The following is a 22,019-nucleotide window of genomic DNA, read 5'->3' as shown; positions in this document are numbered from 1 at the left end:
AATGATTAACTGAACAGCATCTAATAAAATTATTATAAACATTTAGCAACTACATCTCCTCAGGCTATAAACATTCTTATAGTAATAAATTACAACTTTAGTTAACAAATATGAAATTACACATAATACATGACAGCATAATATTCTTATTGAGAAATAAACAGGTGTTTACATTCTTAACATCAGTACGAAAGAAACGTAACAAAAGCTGAAGGGCTGGCACAGGCTGGGAGTGTTCTAAAGAGATCCCCGCTAATCTCAGTGAAGAGATAAGTACACTATGTAACCAAAGGGAGTATTTTTCCATGTATTATGTTACGTACGTACCCCCAAAAGCTACATAAATTAAAGCTGTAATTCCATCTGAGGGTTATGGTAACACAATGTCACCAGAACTCCTCAATGAAACTGCAGTGTTAATATGTGCAGTGTGGAGTACCTTAATTCTTATAATGCTTTGTTTACTACAAATAGTGTTATATTTCTGTTGCAGCATAAAAAGAATCAATGCAAAATAAAATAAAATGTAATAAATGTCCTCAGGTTGCTCATTCACATTTTTGAGCAATGCACATTAATATTGCAGCAATGACACAATATTCCTCCTTTGAAATCATTATCCAGTCAATACAAATGCAGAAGAAACACAATCCCTTCACTATTAGTGTAGTGCTTCTTTTCAGCACCAATACAATGTTTCAAAATGTATTACAAAAACTCCCATTGCAATTGATGAGCTTTGTATGCTAACAACAATACATATATAATCCCTAACAGAAACATTAATATTAGACATAAAGGGCTATACTCTTGATCCCAGAGAGATGCCTTATTGGGTTGGTGATGATTTCCCACAATAGAGGGGAATCCTCAGGTAGCACAGAGTGTACCAGAACCATGTCAGAGCACAAAGGGCTCTGCCTGATCCTCTGACAACACAGATGTCCCAAGAAGACTGTTCCAGCAAAACCTACTACTATCAGCTCTTGGCTTCCTTAAATTACAATAGAGGCCATTTCAGCCCAGAGCCAACTCAGGATTAGGGGACTTGAAAGGATTACACTCTGGCACAGCTAAGGAGCTGCCCCAAGACATCAATTAACACTTAGCAGTATGCATACAAATCAATCCTCACAACATCACCGTTAAATATTATTATTCCCGTTTTGCAGATGGGAGAAATTGAGACAGAGGGGTTAAGTGATTTATTTAAGGCAACAAAACAAACCATTAATAAAATTGAGTTAAACCCAGCTTTCAGTCCCATGCTTAATCCATTAGACCATGCTGCTTCTCTTCAAGCTATTTGTATCATTAGTGTTCTGTGAGAAATCAGTTTTGGAACATGCTGGGCATTTCCAGGAAGTTCCTCAGAGCCCTTGATACCCGTTGACTTTGATGGGAGTCTTTGAGGGATTTCAGCACCTAAGTGGAGATGTTCAGTATCTGCCAGGGCCTAAGGATAGACACTGGGGTTACACAAGTGTACATGAAAGCAGAATTCTATCCTCTGATGTAACTTACAGCAGCCCAAGGGCTAATTGCAGTTGTGTTTGCTGCAGTGGTTCCATCAGGACATGTCAACATCAGCTAGTCAGTAGCAGAATTAGAAACAGAATCTAGGAGCTTCTAGCTCCAACTCTAGGGTTGCCAACTTTCTGATTTCAGAACCAAACACTCTTGCCCCGCCCCTTCTCTGAGGCCCCACCCCCACTCACTCCATTCTCCCTCCCTCCAACACTTGCTTTCCCCAACTTCGCTCACTTGGTCATTTTCACCAGGCTGGAGCAAGGGGTTGGGGTACAGGAGGGGGTGAGGGCTCTGGCTGGGGGTGCAGGCTCTGGGGTGGGACCGGGGATAATGGGTTTGGGGTGCAGGAGGGGGTTCTGGACTGGGGGGGTTGGGCCAAGGAGTTTGGAGTGTGGAAGGAGGCTCCGGGCTGGGGCAAGTGGTTGGGGTTTGGGGGGGTGAGGGCTCCAGCTGGAGTGTGGGCTCTGGTGTAGGGCCGGGAGTGAGGGGTTTGAGGTGCAGGAGGGGGTTCTTGGCACAGGCCGAGGGGTTCAGAGTGAGGGATTGGGGTACAGGAGGGGGTGCAGGCTCCAGTCGGCGCTTACCTCAGGCAGCTCCCGGAAGCGGCTGGCATTTCCCTCTGTTTCCTAGACGCAGTGGTGGCCAGGGGGCTCTGCGCACTGTCCCCGTCCACAGGCGCCGCTCCCACAGCTCTCATTGGCTGCGGTTCCTGGCCAATGGGAGCTGTAGAGCTGGTGTTCAGGGCAGCACCTGTGCTGTGGGCTCACCGCCCCTGCACCTAGGAGCTGGAGGAACAAGCTGGCCACTTCCAGGAGCCGTATGGAGCCATCCATTGTGGTCAATGAGATTTTTAGTAGCCTGGTTAGCTGTGCTGGCTGGAACCACCAGAGTCCCTTTTCAAACAGGCATTCCAGTCGAAAACCAGATGCCTTGCAACTCTGTCATCCTGAGGCCATTAGCCTATGCCTCTTTCTCAAAAGTTAACTTATCTGACCAAAAAAGCAGATTTGATCTAAATGTCAACAGGCTGTTATGCCAGGCTGATGAATACAGCTGAAAATAGGCACACATAAAAAAACCCAAACAAGTCACTAATATTTCTGCTCTTAATTAAAAGGCTCCATGAAGGCACACACATTTTTCTTCAAATTAATTTTTATAATTATTTAAAATAAAAGATTTCCTTTCCCCGATTTTCCTAGAATTTGCCTTCAATAAAATAAGGAAAATGTGTGGCCTAAACAGATGTCAATATCCCTGTAAACCAGAAGATTGATAGTTTTTTAAAAATTAAAGTTATTCAGAAACGAAGCATTGAATTTAAACCCTTACTGCCCTCAGCCAAAAGGAAACAAGAAACCAATAGTTTTTTTTTAAACTTGGAGTAGTATTTGTAACTAAGTGCTTTGCAGTGGAAGAGAAAGTTAAATATTGCAAAAATCAAAAGGTTAAACATTAAACCCATTCTAAATACTACACATAAAGAATGTGAAGATCTTAATGGTCTGCTAAAGCAAACTAAGCACAAGCATAGACGATGTGTAAATGAACACATTTTTTCCGAAGACTAGAAGAATTCCTAGATTTCTGAATACATTTCCTTTATAACAAAATGCTAAAAGCAATGACTTTTTGAAATTATAAAAAACAAACCAAAACACACTACTCCAAACCTCTCCCCTTCCCAAAACTGATAAAGCAGGAGCTAGAATTGCAATAACAATTTCACTGTTCTTCAATCCATTTGAAATACCATATGTCCGGTTTTTCCCAGACATGTCTGGCTTTTTGGGCCTCAAATCCCCGCCCGGGAGGAAATCCCCAAAAGCCAGACATGTCTGGGAAAATAGGGAGCGAGGGCCCGGCAGTGCAGGGCCGGGGCCGGCGGTGCTCAGCCGGGGCCGGGGCTGGCGGTGCTCGGCCAGGGCCGGGACCGGGGACGACGACGGCGGTGCTCGGCCGGGGACGGCGGTGCTCGGCCCGGGCCGGGGCCAGCGCCGGCGATGCTCGGCCGGGGACGGGGACGGTGGTGCTTGGCCAAGGCCAGGATGGGGATGGCGCTGGCGGTGCTCGGCCGGGACCGGGACTGGGGCCAGGGCCATGACGGGGACAGGGGCGGGGGCTGGCGCCGGCGGTGCTCGGCCAGGGGCCAGCACCCCAGGGCCCGAGCCGAGCCAAGCCGAGCCAGGCAGGAGATGCCGGGGCCAGAGCCTCTTGGCCTGGGCCGGCCGGCCACCCATCAGAGGGAGCCGCTCGGCCAGGGGGGCCGGACTGGGCCGCGCCGCACCGCACCCAGCCCCAGCTTACTTGCTGCCTCCCTGTTTCAGGCTTCCCGTGAACATTTGATTCGCGGGAAGCAGGGGAGGGAGAGGAGCAGGGGGCGGAGCGTTCAGGGGAGGGGGCAGAGTTGGGGCGGGACTGGGGGCGGGGAAGGGACGGAGTTGGGGCAGGGCCAGGGCCCCGTGGAGTGTCCTCCTTTTTTAAAACTAAAATATGGTAACCCTATTTGAAATCAAACTCAACCTCCAGACTTACAGCTTGATCCACACAGCCACTTTCACTTGTGTAGAGCCCTACTGAAATCAGTCAGGCTTGATATAATCACAGAGGTCCAGCTCCGTAGAGCATCTTGCAAAATATGGGCCTTAGATCCTGTTCTTGCACTTCTGGGTAAACCCCCCAGAGAAGTCAATAGGGCAAAAAAAGAAGTGTCTTTCATGAACTAAAAGTGGCCTGCTTGTAATTTTTACCAGCAGGCAAACCAGGGAAAGCATTGTTAATATTAATGCCACTACATTCTATCCACTCATATTCACTCTTCAAACACACTAATTTTTTTGTTTATTTTTTAAATCTAGCCAGCAAGGAGTGAAACCATGGATAAAAAGGTGCCCTTCATATTAAGCAGTAGGGATACAATGTCAGCAAAGGAGAGATCTTTCTAGCCATAGATCTCTCATCACCCTACAAAGAGATTTTGAGTTACTTGTTACAACTCAACAAAGCGGGGTAGCTTAGTGGTTTCAGCATTAGCCTCTTAAATTCAGGCTCATGAGTTCAATCCTTGAAGGAGCCACTTAGGGATCTGGGACAAAATCAATACTTGGTCCTGCTAGTGAAGGCAGGGGCTGGACTCAATGACCTTTCAGGGTCCATTCCAGCTCTATGAGATAAATATATCTCCATATATATTTTTTTATTATTAATATTTTTAAATACCAGAGCATATAAAGGAGCTCAGAAAAGCAGCAGATTAATAAACTAGATTTTCACCTCTAGAGATCTGAATTCAAATCTTGATTAACAATGAATTTCTTACACTCTTCTCAAAGCTAGCAGACATGTATCACAAGATACTATTCAGTTACAGAACAGAAAAAATGGAGATTTAGATAGGTTGCAAATTACAGGCACTGCTTTGGAAAAGCACTGAGAGATTTAACTACAGTATTTGAATCTTTCCACCCATCTGCAATGTTGTTTTTTCTCATTATCCTATAATCTCCTAAATAAAATCAAAACTTCAGAGCAAGGAATATAAATTGTGTTTGTGGAGCTGTTAAAATCTTTTGGGGCTTTTTATTTAAAATATTAAACTGGAATGCAATCAAATTATATTCTCCCATTTGGAGCAGATTGGAAGGGAAAAATAGTATTGATTGGCAACTGGGTTAATCATTAATGTGTTTATTAGACTTATGTTTTTCTCAACCACATATATACATATAATTACAAGATTGTAAATCAACGTCTGTAAATGTATCTGTTAGTGCTGCCATCAGAGGTCACCCTTCATGCTACAAAAAACAAAACTGTAAGCAGTACAATGTCATCACTACTGGCAGACCCACTTTCTATGACCAATGCTGCTTAGGGAAGTACTATATACTAGAGCATATTTATCACACTATAAAACAGATCATAGGTAAAATGTTCAGCTAGGGACTGAAAGTTGCTAATAATGTTGATGAGAATGCTACTGACCTTTTTTGTAAAGCACTGTGAGATCTACTGATGAAAAGTTCTATATAAGAGCTCAGTATTATTCTTGTTATTATGACTACTACTAATAATAATATTTATACTGCTAGAGTTTAAATTTGAAAAAGACTCATGGAAAAAGAAATGAAAACAAAACTGAGATAAAACCTATGAATGAATTCAAAAATGAGAGAGACAGGCAGATGAACACAGAAATCAGTTTTAAACAGAACAGTAGAACAAGAAATTTTTAAAAAATCCGAAGTGGATTTCAATGTCACAAGTTTTGTCAAAGGCCCACTTCTGCATTCTCTCTACTCTGGTCAAACTCCCACAGATGTCGACAGGAATTTTGGCTGAATAAGGCAAATTAGGCTAAACTCTCATTAAGCACCACTTTATTGAGGAAATACAGGTCAGGCCTTTATGGGCGTACATGTTTTAAAAATGCGTTTTCTTTTCATATTTTTAAACATCAGAAACAAAGTGAAGGTCATTAATGAAGGTCATTACTACAGTTAAAACTGCTGAACTGAAGTAAGGGCAGGATGCCAGTCATTTTATCATACCTCAAATACCTTAGAATTGTGGGTGAGGGGCCAAGTTTAGATTTGGTCGAATTCCACTGACTTCAGCAGAGGTGCACCCACTTATATCCTGGTTTGAAGTTGGTCTGAAGAGTTTGTGTGGTGTAAATTTTATTCGATAATGATTCTGACACACCCTGAATTCTCTGCTATTTTACTGATAGAATGGCTTTATAGAGGCACTTAAAGAAATCATATGCCTGCATTCCAAGCCCAAGGTTAGCTGCAGTAGTCAAACAGAAAGCAGCTGATACTTCAGAAGGTTACAAGCCATGTACATCATGCAGAGGACATCAAAAAGAGGGGAATGAACAGAAAAGAAGGAAAGGACTTACTTTCCATTTTTATTCCAAACAAAATACCTTTGAAAAAAAATCAAAGAATTGTAAAGTATGTTTGAGGGAGAGGGTTAGTTTTAATGTTAGTCATGCAGCATTCATATTGGGAGTGTTACAAGACAATGCCACCAAGCCACCAAATTAGCATTAATTAGACCATATATCACCAGTCTTAGAAGAAAGGAAAATGACTGAATGAACAGGGAGGCTGACCTACTGTCTCGCCATTAAAGGTGGTCCCACCAGGTCAGATATGAGGGAAGGCAAGATACTGCAACTGAATAAGTGCAGCTGGACTGCTGCACTTGCAAGCTACCATCTGCAAGTTTGGAACCTATGCCTGTAATGATGGCTGTGTTCTACATTTTCTATAGGTAAATCACTTTAGTCACTCCAGTATTTTTTGTGAGCACTAAATTCAGTCAGAACCACTGAGAGTGGGCTTTAAAGAGAAAGTTATGAATCTGCAGTTTGGGGTAAGAAACAAACTTGCTACAGAAGTGTAAAGAAAATGGGCCACTCTCATGCCTGGTGTCATTCTACTGCAGCCAGTGGAGTTCTAACAGGGATGATGATACCAAAGGTCTACAGACCCACAAAACCTTGGAGTGTAGAAATAATACATTGTCCAGTGTGGGGGAGAAAGATCCTACACCAACTACAGCAGACATCTGGATTTATATTAAGGTTTTCATGTCATATCTTGTTAGGGATCACTGAAACAGTGTATTATTCTGTCTTGTAATTTTTTAGGTATGAAAATGAATAGGTACAAACTTTGGCCTTGGCTGCAGCTATGAGCACCTATTCAAGTCACTGAATGAGCCTTTTAAGAAGTCAATAGGAGTCCTGCACGTACAGCTGAAGACAGAATATTGTATTTACTCTTTATTCATCTCATTTTTAATAATAACAGCTGCACCCCCAATCTATCCATTGAAGAAGCATATTGGGTTTGAGAGTATGATATAAAAAATATTACATCTGCTGGGTGGGAAGTGGAGAACAGATCTGATGGCTTCAGTCAAAGCACCAAGTGGTTTGTTCTGACTGCCAAGGGAGTCCGCTGATTTTGTATAAGGATTTGAGATGCTTGCAGGACAACTTATAGCAGTTTTTGGGGGTAGACAGCTGTTTATATACCCAATTTTACCTGACTTCATCTAATACAAATTTAGAGGTAGATTAAACAAACTTTTACATTGAAGAAGAAAATAATGAAGAAGAATCAGTATTAAATGCACCTTACTTAAAAGGGGTTATAATGGAGTATGTAGCATTCATAAGTAATGAAAAGGTTAACTGGAACTGAAGAGTCAATTAAGGCACCTGATTGCACCTGGGACGTGGGCCAGGGACAAATAAAGAGGAGCCCCAGCTGGGTAAGGAGGTGTGTGGTTAGAATAAAGAGACAATGCCCAGACTAGATGGACAATAGGAAGAAACTCTGTAGTCCTTTGAGAATAGGAGCCTAGATAAAAGGGAAGAATCTGGACTTCTAAAGAGACAGAGACCTGGAACAGAACAGGGGATGCTTAACAGAGATGAAAGGTCAACCTCAAGGAGGGCAGAGTTAGTTTGTTTGTATTTTGGGTTTGAGATTTGCTGAGGGATTCTAAGGGAGAGACACGAGACTCACCCCTGACAGAGGGGTGAATGAAGAGAGGCTGTGGGGGATGCCTGGTAACAGGTATAAGTGACAGGGAGCAGGTCTGAGTAGACAGACTTTACCTGCCTATCAAAGGGTCCTTAGGCTGGGATGCAGTATAGTGGGAAGGCCTAGGTTTCTCTATCAGCCTTGTGAGAAGGTGGCGTGAAACACCCCTCCCCTTCTCCCCCCCTCCCCCCCCCCACACACACAGAGGGATAAGGACACTAGAAAACCCTGAGATCCATGAGTGTAAAGACGTTGGGGCACAGAGCTGTGGCTGAATACCAGATGCAAGGGCAATGGACTCTATTACCCTGCAATGGGTAAAAAGTGGATTGGCTGGAGGGACAAGTCATGAGATGAGGCAGATCACTGAAGGACTAGAGCAGCTGCAACTGGGTGCTGTAGTCAAGGAGAGCCTGTTATACGATGTCCAGCCATGATGGGACATGCCAGTGGTGAAATTACTCTTCTTAAAGGGACAAACTTATCTTTCTCTTCCAAAACTGTCAGACTTACTTCTAACATGCAACTCTCTTGGATAATTGCATCCAAAAGTGCTGGTATCATCTAAAACATTGTTTTAAGAAAAGTCCTTAAAAATTCTTTAGAATCAAAATTTTCTAAAGCATGATACAGTCCTAATATATAAATGTTTAATAATAATTGAGATACATAATTTCTGCTAGCATTATACCAGTGACTCTCCAAAACAGATGCCTAAAATGAGACTTCACGCTCTAGAATTACAGGGACTGAAGACAGTGTTGGAACAGCCTAAGTGGGCTATCAAAAAGATTAAAGGTGTGTTTTACTAAAGTTTCAATGGATCTGTTCACATAGGGTAAAACTAATAATCAAGTCAATGGATGATTTATGAAACTGAGGATTACAGCTTCAGGGCTAATGAGTTTATTATAATATCAGGTGTCCGCTATCTTAATAATGCTAAAACACATTCACCTTCATGCAAAATATTTTTCTTCTGAAGCTTCGCTTCTACCAAACAAATACAACTTATCTCCAGTTTAACTTTCACTTTCTTTTACTAAATTTAAAGACTGTACAACCATTAATTATCTAGGTACAGTCTAAAAGAGTTGGGTCAAAATAGAGATTCAAGCAAAGGTGTACAATATTGACAGGAAAGCTGCATTCTCAAACAGAGCCTGCCAAAAAAATTATTCAGAATGGTTCAAAATAACTGAAGAATTCAACTGTAATCACTCCAACAGTGTGCAGATGTGGTGTCACAGAGAAGGGAGAGACTTCTGTTAAGTTTTGCTATATAGTTGAATAACAGAGATAGGAAATCTTGATTAAGGGGTTGTAACATACATATTTATTGGAGTCTTCACCATATAAAATGTGAGAATGTTTGCAGCCAAACTAAACAATTCTTACTTCAATGTACCGTGTAGTCATAAAAAACATGTAGAGAATGGGAATATAGCGAATACATCTGTTAGTCTGAAAGGTGCCCAGGACTCTCTGTTGCTTTTTACAGATCCAGACTAACATGGCTACCCCTCTGATACTTGACACCATGCAAGGCACTGCATTTAGCCGTATGGAATGGAAATCTATCAACCTCATGAAGAAACTTGCACAAATAGAGACAGATATCATCTTCCTTTCTAAATGTAAACAGATGGACATCATACCAAATGGACTGAAGGTGAAAAATCCATTGCTATCTACATACTGTACAGACCACAGTCAGAGATTATGCCATACACTATCAAAGAAACTGAGGAACCACCTGATCAGCATCCTATACAGCAAACAGGAAAACATCAAAAAAGAGCTCTCCAACCTGGAGACTTACATTAATAACCAACCCTCCACGCATATGGACTTCACTAAAATAAGACAGGAGATCTACACTACACACTTCTCCTCTCTACAAAGGAAAAAGGACCGTAAGCTGTCTAAACTCCTACCTGCCACATGGGGCCACAACAGTGATACCCCTAACTCACTCAGCAATATCGTCAATTTATCCAGCTACGCACTCAACCCAGCAGAAGAGTTTGTCCTATCTCGGGGACTCTCTTTTTGCCCCAGCACCTCCACGAACATGATACAGTTCTGTGGTGATCTGGAAGCCTACTTTTGCCGCCTGCGACTCAAAGAATACTTTCAAGATAACACTGAACAGTGCACTGATATACAGATACCCTCCCACCAACAACGCAGGAAGAAGAACTCCACATGGACTCCTCCTGAGGGTCGAAATGACAGTCTGGACCTATACATAGAATGCTTCCGCCAACGTGCACAGGCAGAAATTGTGGAAAAACAACATTGCCTGCCTCATAACCTAAGTCGTGCAGAACGCAATGCCATCCACAGCCTCAGAAACAACCCTGACATTATAATCAAAGAGGCTGATAAAGGAGGTGCTGTTGTCATCATGAACAGGTCTGACTACCAGACAGAGGCTACCAGACAACTCTCCAATACCAAAGTCTACAGGCCACTTTCCTCAGATCCCACTGAGGAATATACTAAGAAACTGCACCATCTACTCAGGACACTCCCTACACTAACACAGGAACAATTCAACATACCCTTGGAGCCCCGACCGGGGTTATTCTATCTACTACCCAAGATCCACAAACCTGGAAATCCTGGACGCCCCATCATCTCTGGAATTGGCACTCTCACTGAAGGACTATCCTGATATGTAGACTCTCTGTTCAGACCCTATGCCACCAGCACTCCCAGCTATCTCTGTGACACCACTGATTTCCTGAGAAAACTCCAATGCATTGGTGGTCTCCCAGAAAACACCATCCTAGCCACCATGAATGTGGAGGCTCTCTACACAAACATCCCACACACAGATGGAATACAAGCTGTCAGGAACAGTATCCCTGATGATGACACAGCACAACTTGTTGCTGAGCTCTGTGACTTTATCCTCACGCACAACTATTTCAAATTTGGTGACAATATATACCTCCAGACCAGTGGCACCACCATGGGCACCCGCATGGCCCCACAATATGCCAACATTTTTATGGCTGACCTGGAACAACGCTTCCTCAGCTCTTGTCCACTCACGCCCCTCCTCTACCTATGCTACATTGACGACATCTTCATCATCTGGACCCATGGGAAGGAGACTCTGGAAGAATTCCACCACGATTTCAACAGCTTCCACCCCACCATCAACCTCAGCCTGGACCAATCTACACGGGAGGTCCATTTCCTAGACACCACAGTACAAATAAGTGACGGCCACATTAACACCACCCTATACCGAAAACCCACCGACCGCTATGCCTACCTTCATGCCTCCAGCTTCCACACTGGACACACCACACGATCCATCGTCTACAGCCAAGCACTGAGGTACAACTGCATCTGCTCCAACCCCTCAGACAGAGACCAACACCTACAAGATCTTCACCAACCATTCTCAAAACTACGAGACCCGCACAGGGAAATAAGGAAACAAATCAACAGAGCCAGACGTGTACCCAGAAGCCTCCTGCTACAAGACAAGCCCAAGAAAGAAATCAACAGAACTCCACTGGCCATCGCCTACAGTCCTCAGCTTAAACCTCTCCAACGCATCATCAGTGATCTACAACCCATCCTGGACAATGATCCCTCTCTTTCACAGACCTTGGGAGGCAGGCCAGTCCTCGCCCACAGACAACCTGCCAACCTTAAGCATATTCTCACCAACAACCACACACCGCACCATAACAACTCTAACTCAGGAACCAATCCATGCAACAAACCTCGATGCCAACTCTGCCCACATATCTACACCAACAACACCATCACAGGACCTAACCAGATCAGCTACAACATCACTGGTTCATTCACCTGCACGTCCACCAATGTTATATATGCCATCATGTGCCAGCAATGCCCCTCTGCTATGTACATTGGCCAAACTGGACAGTCTCTACATAAAAGGATAAATGGACACAAGTCAGCTATCAGGAATGGCAATATATAAAAACCTGTAGGCGAACACTTCAATATCCCTGGCCACACAATAGCAGATGTAAAGATAGCCATCTTACAGCAAAAAAACTTCAGGACCAGACTCCAAAGAGAAACTGCTGAGCTTCAGTTCATTTGCAAATTTGACACCATCAGATCAGGATTAAACAAAGACTGTGAATGGCTAGCCAACTACAGAAGCAGTTTCTCCTCCCTTGGTGTTCACACTTCAATTGTTAGCAGAGGACCTCACCCTCCCTGATTGAACTAACCTCATTATCTCCAGACTGATTCTTGCCAGCATATTTATACCTGCCCCTGGAAATTTCTATTACGTGCATCCAACAAAGTGGGCATTCACCCACGAAAGCTTATGCTCCAATACAGCTGTTAGTCTTAAAGGTGCCACAGGACTCTCTGTTGGTTTTTACACATTCCTATGTTATATCTTGGAAGTGCCCATTCCCCTTCTGAGGAAGCTTCTTGACAAAGCTACAGGCAACATTTCTCAAAATTGCTCAGCCATCTTGCACAAAAGTAACCATGAGCTATAATCTTGTCTTATCAAACACAAGGGGGGGAAAAGATATAAAATAGGGATAGGCACATAATCTACAGCAATATCAGTGTTTAATAAGAAACACTTGAGAACAGTGGCCCTGCTCCCACTCCTATACTTCACTTCTACCAAAAATACAACCAATATAATTTAATAACCGAACAGAGCACACAAGTCAGCCACCATTAACCACCATTTGCTTATCAGACACCAGGGTAAAGTGGTGGAATGAGAGTAAATGAGGGGGACGAGAGGAAAGCCTTTTACCTGCAGAGAGAGAGTGTGTATTACACTCAGTACGTATCCGGAAACAGTGGGAGGTAGAAGAGACTTCTAACCAAAGATCTCTGAGCCACTCCTGAGAGTGTGTGTGGGGCGGAGTACACAGAAGCAGCTCAATCCCAGTCACTCCTGGCCCATACAGGCAGAAACACAGAGGGAAGTAAAGAACCAACAGCCTGTGCTGTAAGCACAAGGGGAGCATAGGGAAATCCAAGAGCCTTAGAGGGTACAAGGCCTACCTAAACTCCCAGGGATTACAGGCATTAAACGGATCTTCATCTGGCGGAGGCTGACAACCAAAGTGGCATATGTAATGAAGATGATACCGTATTAAAGCCGCAGTGTTTTGTCTCCCTCTGGTGGGAGGGAGGAAACATGAAGCCTGTAGACTAGCATATGACAGTATAAAATTAGGAACTTTTTCTTAAGTATCAAAAGATGCAGTTTATTTAAAACATTTCCATCAATTATAGGTCTTCCCATGGCAGCACTACTCTGTGGGAAGTGGCAGAGGAGAGAAGTTACAGTGCAATATGATGAACAATAGATGTATTTTAAAAGGCTTGTTTATGTCTTTGAGAGGGCTGAGAAGAATGCAGGCTATGTGCTCTTGGATACTTCAGTAGGATTCTACGGGTCATAGTGCAGAATTTATCCGAAAGGATCAATGTCAGAGTTTGAAACAGCAATGGTTTGGTAAAAACTAATAATAATTTTATTTTACTCAGACTGGAGTTTAATTTTAAAATAAACCATTTAGGGGGAGAAGTGATGCCCTGGTATCTTGTTTCTAGTATAGCTAGCTCCAGCATGGTACAAGCTATCCCCATTTCACGCCATCATATGACAGCCAAGCATCTAGAAGCATTAAAAGGGCCATAAAGAATTCTTATGTTCTGCTTCATTCTACAACAAGTGACCAAACATTAATAAATCACATGATTAAAATTGCAAAGTAAGATATATCCAGTATGTAAAATACTGTAGTGGAAATAAAATTTTATTAAAATACATGTTTTAATTATGCTTGTTGGCAAGCTTGTTCAATTCAGATAAATTAAAGTAACTTTATTTCTTAAGATTTGTGTAGGTTACTTTTTTCCAGAAGACCATTTTTGAAGGGCATTGGTTCACACAACCCTTAAATCACTGATCGTGTAGGATATTTCAAAATGATATCTCTTATAGCTTGGTCATCCTTGATTTGACTTTATTTTAGAATTTATACACTTAAAGGTACTTTTCTTAGCATGAAGGATAAAAATCAACAGAACTAGTTTACTACCTTACTCCTTCTCACTTTCCTGTGACAGAGTAAAAGTAAAAGATTCCCATCAGTTTTACTTCTGATTATCAGAGCTTGGATTTGAAACTGTCCCTTTCTCAGAATAAACCCGCTTTCCTGCCTCTATAAATATTGCTTCTCAGTGTATTATAGATTTCATATAACAAGTACTAACTTGTAAGGTACACCATGTCCATTAGTTTTCATCTAAGCCTTCATATATAAAAAAACCTTATTGTTTTAAATATGAAAACTAATGGACATGAAGTACCTAAAAGTTAGTACTTGTTATATGAAATATATAATATGTTATGGTTTGCACATTCATGTTAATTATAATAAACAGCAATATAGAAATTTCAAGCTTGAGTAGGTCGTCATGACAAGAGAGCAGACTTTAGAGACCGATGCAGTGCTGACTAAGACTGTGAATTTTGAAATATTTATTTTCTGAAAAGATGATTGGATTCTGGAAAAATCTACTCAGCATAGAAGCATATTTTTTCAAAAAATGGAAGACTTTTGTCGTTAAAATGTCATTTTGAACCTGGGTCCTTGTCTTGCAAATTTCAGTATTGAGCTCATGTTCATAGTAGACAATTACTGGGTGCCACAGTAATATTACTAATTACTGCTCACCCACTCTATACTAAGCAACTGTAACCCCATGGACACTTGGTCCAGGAGACTCAGCTCCCACAGCAGAATGACATATAGAGTAGGAGCCCCAACAGTACCCCTCTGAAATACAGCTTGCACATCAGAAGAGAGAGACTCCAATTGTTGATGGAGATGTAGCAGCATGTTTTCACATCCCCAGTACACTTCCTGCCAATCTCTGATGTCAGCAGTGAATGAAGATCAAGGTGGAATGTTGGGAGGGATGCATGTAAGGATACTGGAGCTGAGGCTGGATTACTGGGAAGATGCGGGGAGGTTAATTTTTGAGGGAAGATGTAGGGGAGGTGAATGTAGCGTGCTTAGTTTAAAAACAAAGTTTTTGTATCAAGGATAGAGAGCCAATATAAAGAGGAGAATAACTGAGTTTGCAGCTGGTAGGGCAGGAGGCTGCTGGGGACAAACTGTCACCATCACTTTGCATATGTGGTGCACCCAGCCCTATGCTTGTTTTTTTAGATTGTATTCTCTGGAACAAGGTCTGTGTATTCCTATGTGTTTGAAAAATACCTAGAATACCTGCATAATGTAAATAATACACATGACCAACAATGGTTTAAAGTGGAGATATTTACTCTTAAAACCCTGCTCAGCTGCCCCCTAACCTTATAGCACCTAGATTCCTTAGATGCTTAAAGTTTCCACAGCTTCATGTTCTCAAAACCACTTAAGTCATGATGATGCCAAGCTGCTTGGAACCCTAGCTCACACCTCAAACACAGCAGGATTAGTCACAACACATTCTCTCTGCCTTCCAGCATGTTAAAACATTTACTATAACTATTAAAATAAATAAAACAAATATATGTTGCCCTTTTTAGAAACTCAGGGCTTCTTAGAAACTCCTATGTACTATATGCAGAATATTCTTAGCATTCTATTTGTTTTTATCTTAATGTGTAGAGTAGGTTTTTGAAAAGATACTTGCAATTCTAATAGTCCATTAGTTTAATGGTGTTCTTATAGAACTCCTGACCAAAATTTTCAGACTTGGGTGCTTCAGGTTAGATACCTACATCTGTAAAGAAATGTTTGAAGCCCGTGACAGCTGTAGGCACTCAGCACTTTTCAAAATCACTTGTTTATGTACCTAAATATGAACTTAGTTGTCTAATTTAGGCACCCAAGATGAATATTTTGTTTGCCGCTCTCTTTACATTCACTAACATTTCATAGGATGGATTTGGAGGAGTTTTAATAGAGCATTCTAAAGTTTTATGCCTCTTTCTTCACCAATTTTGGACCAAATTCTGCTTTGTTACACCCACGGAACACCAGTGCTTTGAATGAAACTGCAGAAGTGTAAGTTAAGGCAAAATTTGGAGAAATGGGAAAATTAATTAGTGTAAATGGTTACTTTGGTTTACTTCACCAGGAGAGTTGTGAGTGCTAGGTGGATGCAGCTCACATGCTGTAACCATTCACTGGTGACGAGAGTTCAAAATGCATGTAGTTGCTAGGAGTGTGGTAGGAGCCGGAAGGACAGAAAAGGGAGCATGGTAAATGCAAATAGAGACCTTCCCCAGCTAAACACACATTTGTGGAGTGGTGCTAATTCTAGACTTTTTTACTATGCAAGGAGCAATACAATATAAACAAGATGCAGAATGAGGTGTGAGGAAAATCACAATGTTGATGAGGTGAAGTTCATTGAGCGGGGTAAGTTGCTCCAGGGTGACAAACAGCATTTCAGAATATAGTCACTGAGAATTTTATGAGAGCTATAGTAATGGGATAACCACCTACACCTGGCCTTCACAGGAAGGCTAACAAATTGATCCAGAGCAATCCAGCTGCATTACTATGGCAGAAGGAGCATTCCACTATAACTAAACACAAACAGGAAATAAAAGGAAGCTGCTAGGGGTCAAACTCGGGGGGGAGGAAACATTCCTGTGGAAGAGATTCTCCCCTCTGCCCCCATCTTTCCTTTCTTCTTCTTCTTCTAGGGTTGGGGTACTGTGCTTCTCCAGAGCTCCTTCTCTCTCCCCCATGGCTGATTTAAATGAGGCCTCATCAGGCAGGAGAATCTGAAGTGGGTGGGTTCCATGCCTTCCCAACTGTAGTCAGATGAACAGCTATCCATGCTGAGAGAGGAGGTTTCACATCAGGGAGTCTCCTGACTATTTCTTCTCTGGTACAGGAAGAATGTGCCCTCATGCTGGCTTCCCCCTTTCCTTTTAACAATGAAAAGGGAATAAAAGAGTAAGTGAATTCATGAGAGGCAAGAAGAGAAAATGGGGATCACATGGTAACCAAATGGCCTTATCAGAACCCTCTATCCTCCCAGTGCTCCAAGTCCACAGTGGGAACTATGCATGGTAAGCTTGTGTGGATGGGAAGTGAATTCAAGAGGAAAATGGGAATGAGATGAGGAGCACAGAAGGGGACTGTGCTGGGGTGTTTACCCTACACTGGTGGTGAAAAGGTTAGTGTGGGCCTGAGGTCAATTAATATACCTGACTGGACTTGGAAGGTGGGGAAGGTCTAATTAAAGAGGAGTCCCATGGGGAAGCAGCTGAGTAGTTCCTGTAAAGAGAGGAAGCCCAAAGTAGAAGGGGGTGCAAAGAGAAGGAAGAACTCACTAGTTGTACTCAGAGTAGTAGCAAAGGGAAGCCAGAGGGATACAAAGAAGCTACTGGGGTGGAACATGCTCCAGGATAGAGCCCTGACAAAAGGCCCAGGACCTGGGCCTCATAGAAAGAAGCCCAGGCAGGCTTTCAACTGAAGAGGAATTTCAGGAGGGAGTTTACATCTTGGGATGGGCCCTGATAGGATAGTTCTGCAGGAGTGAAGAAGACTCCTGGAGTAGCCCAGAGAAAAGGCCTACCAACAGCCTTGGGAGAGACAGAGTAGAGGCAAGACTCCAACAAGTTAAGCCTTTAGAAGAATAGAGAAGTGGAGGACCCTGGATAGATTAAAGGTTGAAGCCTGAGGAAGGAGACAGAAGTTGTTTTTGTAGTAGTTCCACTTTCACTTTTGAGACTCGTTAAAAAACTTGGGCCACTACTCTGCCAGAAAAGGAGCCCTAGAGGGGCAGAAGGCATCATACTAGTGGACTAGAGTCATGTAGGTTGCTGTCTGTTTGGGACACTGATACCTCAGTAGGGGAGAGACTTTCAAGTGACCTGGCTGAGTCACGAGAAGAGAGACTGCTGGAGGAGCTCTCAGCATATGCTACTAGATGAGGAAAGATCTGCTACACCATGCCCAGCTATGAGGGGGCATGTTGCACTCTTCATCAGGGACATATCTGGATGGACTGGAAGCAGAGATAGGTGGCTTGTCTGGACCAGCTTCGTCATCAGGTAAAGACAAGGAAGGCATATTGGCATGCCAGAGAGATAAATAAAGCTATCAAGCTAACAGGTGGGTGGAAGAGACAGCAAGGTTACACCCAGCAGCAAAGAAAAGCTTGGTCTGGGTTTTACTTTTCAGAATAATCCCTTTCAAAAGTTTACCAGTCTCTAAATACAGGAAGTTGAACCTCAGGTGATAAGCAATTGAATCAACTGATCATATATAATATTACCGTATTATATGGGTATACAGAGTGATGTCTTTTCTGAAAGCTAATGACACACTGGTGATTATTATCATTGTGAAATATATGTATTAACACTATATAGAATTATGGATACTCATCGTCTACAGCCAAGCACTCATTGAAGTAAGATCCGGGCTAATACAAATTAAGACACCAAAACTCATTAAAACCTTTCCTTCCCAAACTAAGATTCAACTATCATCTTAGCTGTAGGGCAGGTAGGAACCAAATAATTGTTTGGAACTCTATTAAATAGCAAGGCAATTTTGATTAAACTGAATTTATCATTCAGTGAAAGGGCAGCACACGTAGGAGATGCTCTCTGAGGGCTAAATGTTCAACTGTAAGTACTTAAAGGCATGTAAATCTGTTCAGGCATTTAAATATTTGTGGTAGACCCCCAAATAAGGATTTAGCTGCCTAATTTTATGTAATCAAGCTGGAATATTTGGCATTCATTGGCAAAGCGACTGGCTAAACCACCTCTTCAAACATTAATTTAAAATGCAAACTAAGCATGATTGTCTCATTCAGGGACATTTTATCATATAAAACTGAAGCTCCTATACACCTAGACCTACTGCACAATCTCATCTAATGCACAGTGTTCTTTAGTGGGTAAGACTAGGATGAAAGGGAGGCCCCTACTGCAGCCATAGAACAGGCATAGTCAGGGACAGACCTAGAAACTTTCTTTCCCCTTAGTAACTTCTAGCCCAGGCTTTATTCCCCAAGCTCTCCAGGCCTAGCCACCCTGGAGCAAGCTGGCATCTGCCTTTGTATTAACACTGTTGATGGTTCCTCAAGACCAACACAGATGCATCTAGGGTAGGGGTAGGCAACTTATGGCACGTGTGCCGAAGGCGGCACGCGAGCTGATTTTCAGTGGCACTCACACTGCCCGGGTCCTGGCCACCGATCCGGGAGGCTTTGCATTTTAATTTAATTTTAAATGAAGCTTCTTAAACATTTTAAAAACCTTATTTACTTTATATACAACAATAGTTTAGTTATATATTATAGACTTATAGAAAGAGATCTTCTAAAAATGTTAAAATGTATTACTGACACGCAAAACCTTAAAGTAAAGTAAATAAATGAAGACTCGGCACAACACTTCTGAAAGGTTGCCGACCCCTGATCTAGGGTGACCAGACAGCAAGTGTGAAAAATTGGGACAGGGGGTGTCAGGGCTGGCTCTAACTTTTTTGCCGCCCCAAGCAAAAAAAAAGAGCACCACCCTGCCGTAACACCCCTCCCCGAGCGCCACGCCGAAACACCCCCTCCGAGCGCTGTGCCACCAAAACACCCCCCGCACCGCGACGCCGAAACGCCCCTGAGCGCCGCACCGTGCCGCCAAAACACGCCCCTGAGCGCCACACCACGCCACCGAAACACTGCCCCCAGCGCTGTGCACCACGCCACTGAAACACCGCCCCCAGCGCCACGCTGCCGAAACACTCCCCCTGAGCACCGCGCCGTGCCACCAAAACACCCCCCCAAGCGCCACGCCGTGCCGCCAAAACACCCCCCGAGCACCGTGCCATCCTGCCAAAACACACACCCCGAGCGCCGCCCTGCCCCGCCGAAACACCGCCCGAGTGCTGCGCTGCCGAAACACCCCCCCAGTGCCACGCCGCGCCACGCTGCCGAAACAAAAACCCACCCCCCCCGAGTGCTGCCCAGCCGAAACAACAACAACAAAAAACCTCAAGCGCCACCCCGCCGAACCAAAAAAAAACCCAAAACCTCAAGCGCCCCCCACCACCCCAAGATTGGCTGCCCCTTGCAAGGTGCCGCCCCTTGCAAGGTGCCACCCCAAGCACGTGCTTGGTTGGCTGGTGCCTGAAGCCGGCCCTGGAGGTGGGGGGTAATAGGAGCCTATATAAGAAAAAGACCCAAAAAATCAGGACTGTCCCTATAAAACCAGGACATCTGGTCACCCTTAGATGCATCCACCAGCATCTTCCAAGTCCAGTGCAGACACCCAGGGCAGCACCCTATCCAGTGAGGATTCCACTGCTGCCAATACAGTCCGTTTCAATTTCCTTCTTACCCCCATCCTGCTTATTCTGCTGAGACAAGTCCCCCAGAAGCAGGATAATCCCTGTTTCAGATTTTCACGCCTCCCAGAGCCACTCTGCCCCTCTCCACTGCCTGCCGGGACCAATGGGCCACTTGGACACTGGCCCCAGCCCAGTCACCTTCTTCTCCTGTCCATGGCCCCCGCTGAGGGGCTTTGTGCTCCCGCCCCCTCCGGTAGCATATGATTGTTGAGGGGGTTGCATGTCCACAAGGAGGGATAAAAGCCTCCTGCCTCTATCCCTCTCCCCCCGCAGCCCGCTTCGGGGCCAATCCCCGGCGCTGAACCTGCAGTAAATCGCTGCACCTTGGAGACCGGCCGCTGCTGCAGGGCCAAGGGCAACCCGCTCTCCTGCCCCATTGCTATGGCGGGACTCCGGAGCGAAGTTGTGCGGGCTGTAGCGAAGCATCAGAAGAGGCGCGCGCGGACACACCCACCCCTGCCGCTAACCAGCCTCGTGAGCCCTCCCCACCCCCTCTCCTATTCTCAACGTACCTCTCCTGTTCTTCCCCTTCCCCTCCTCGCACCTGTCCCTCAGTCCCACCACACCCCGTCCGAGCCTTTCCCTGCAAGTCCCAATACCACCTCCCTATTCTCCCTATGCCCCCTTCTGCTCCTCTCCAGCCCACTCTCACTCCCACCGTGCCCCGCTGACACCCCGCTCCCCTCCTCTCCCAATGGATGTCCAGCATAATCCAGGTCTTCCTGCAGCCCTGCCTCTCCGCCCCTTACCTTGCTTCGGGACTGCTCCGCTGGCCGCTGCCTCTGTACTGGGCGGGAGACAGCGGGGGGTTGTTCCCCGCTGCCCAAGTTTCACCGGCCGCTGTTGTCACACGGAATAACAACGGGCTCGGGGAGGTGGGTTGTATGACTCTTCCCAGGCCTCTTCCGTGTCTGATACAAATGGGGAATTCTTCCAAAAGCCCGCTGCTGCTCCCCAGGACAGGCAGAGCCCAGCTGCCCCCTCCTCTGTCTCCTGCGGGACTCTGCTGTCTCTGAAATCTGGGGATCGAGAAGGGGACACAAACTCAGGCCCCCCTCAACTCCTCAACAGGTCCTTCTACCTCCTTCACGCCTCTCCCTTCAACGCTGTGCCCCAGACACCCTAACACACGCTGTGCACATGGACTGATAATGACATATGTCCTCTAGAGCCTATGTCCACACTCTCCACGTTGACACACTGAGCAGCTCCCGGGAGGGGGAAGGTGCTGATGCAGCTTCCAGGTCGTTCTGTCAGCCAAATCGAGTATGTTTTACCCTCTTCCCCCGTTCTGAGATCTGCTCTCCAAATCAAGCGCCTTCCAATTCCATACACCGCCCAGACTCCCAATACAGCAGAGATCTCTCAACAGGGCAGCCCCTTATCCCCGCCTCCAGCAGGCGGGACCCGCTGTCCCTCTCTCCAATCAGCCTGTCCGTTCCCCCAGCAGTCCTCCTGAGCAAAGGAGGTAGGTATCAGCCACATGGAGGAAACTTGGAAGGAAAACAAGACTTGAAAGGGAGAGTAGAATTGCTGCTGGGCTTTCAGT

At 44.4% G+C, this 22,019-nt stretch overlaps 1 protein-coding gene across 4 annotated transcripts in view; it reads right to left on the bottom strand.

Moving 5' to 3' along the window:
* The window catches only part of UGT8 (UDP glycosyltransferase 8), a 72,787-nt gene extending 50,987 nt beyond the window's left edge, over positions 1–21,800 (bottom strand). Inside the window, exon 1 of one of the 4 annotated variants that reach the window (XM_054031137.1) lies at positions 21,220–21,800. The gene's annotated coding sequence lies outside the window, so the exon portion shown is untranslated. Of the gene's footprint in view, positions 1–2,114; positions 2,153–20,793; positions 20,868–21,219 lie in introns of those variants that run through there. The other 3 variants (XM_054031140.1, XM_054031138.1, XM_054031139.1) reach the window with 3 other exon arrangements.
* Positions 21,801–22,019: the final 219 nt, after the last annotated feature.

This window comes from Malaclemys terrapin, chromosome 5 (assembly GCF_027887155.1).
Source record: "Malaclemys terrapin pileata isolate rMalTer1 chromosome 5, rMalTer1.hap1, whole genome shotgun sequence".
NCBI lineage: Eukaryota > Metazoa > Chordata > Testudines > Emydidae > Malaclemys > Malaclemys terrapin.
This window is presented reverse-complemented; position numbering and strand designations above follow the sequence as displayed.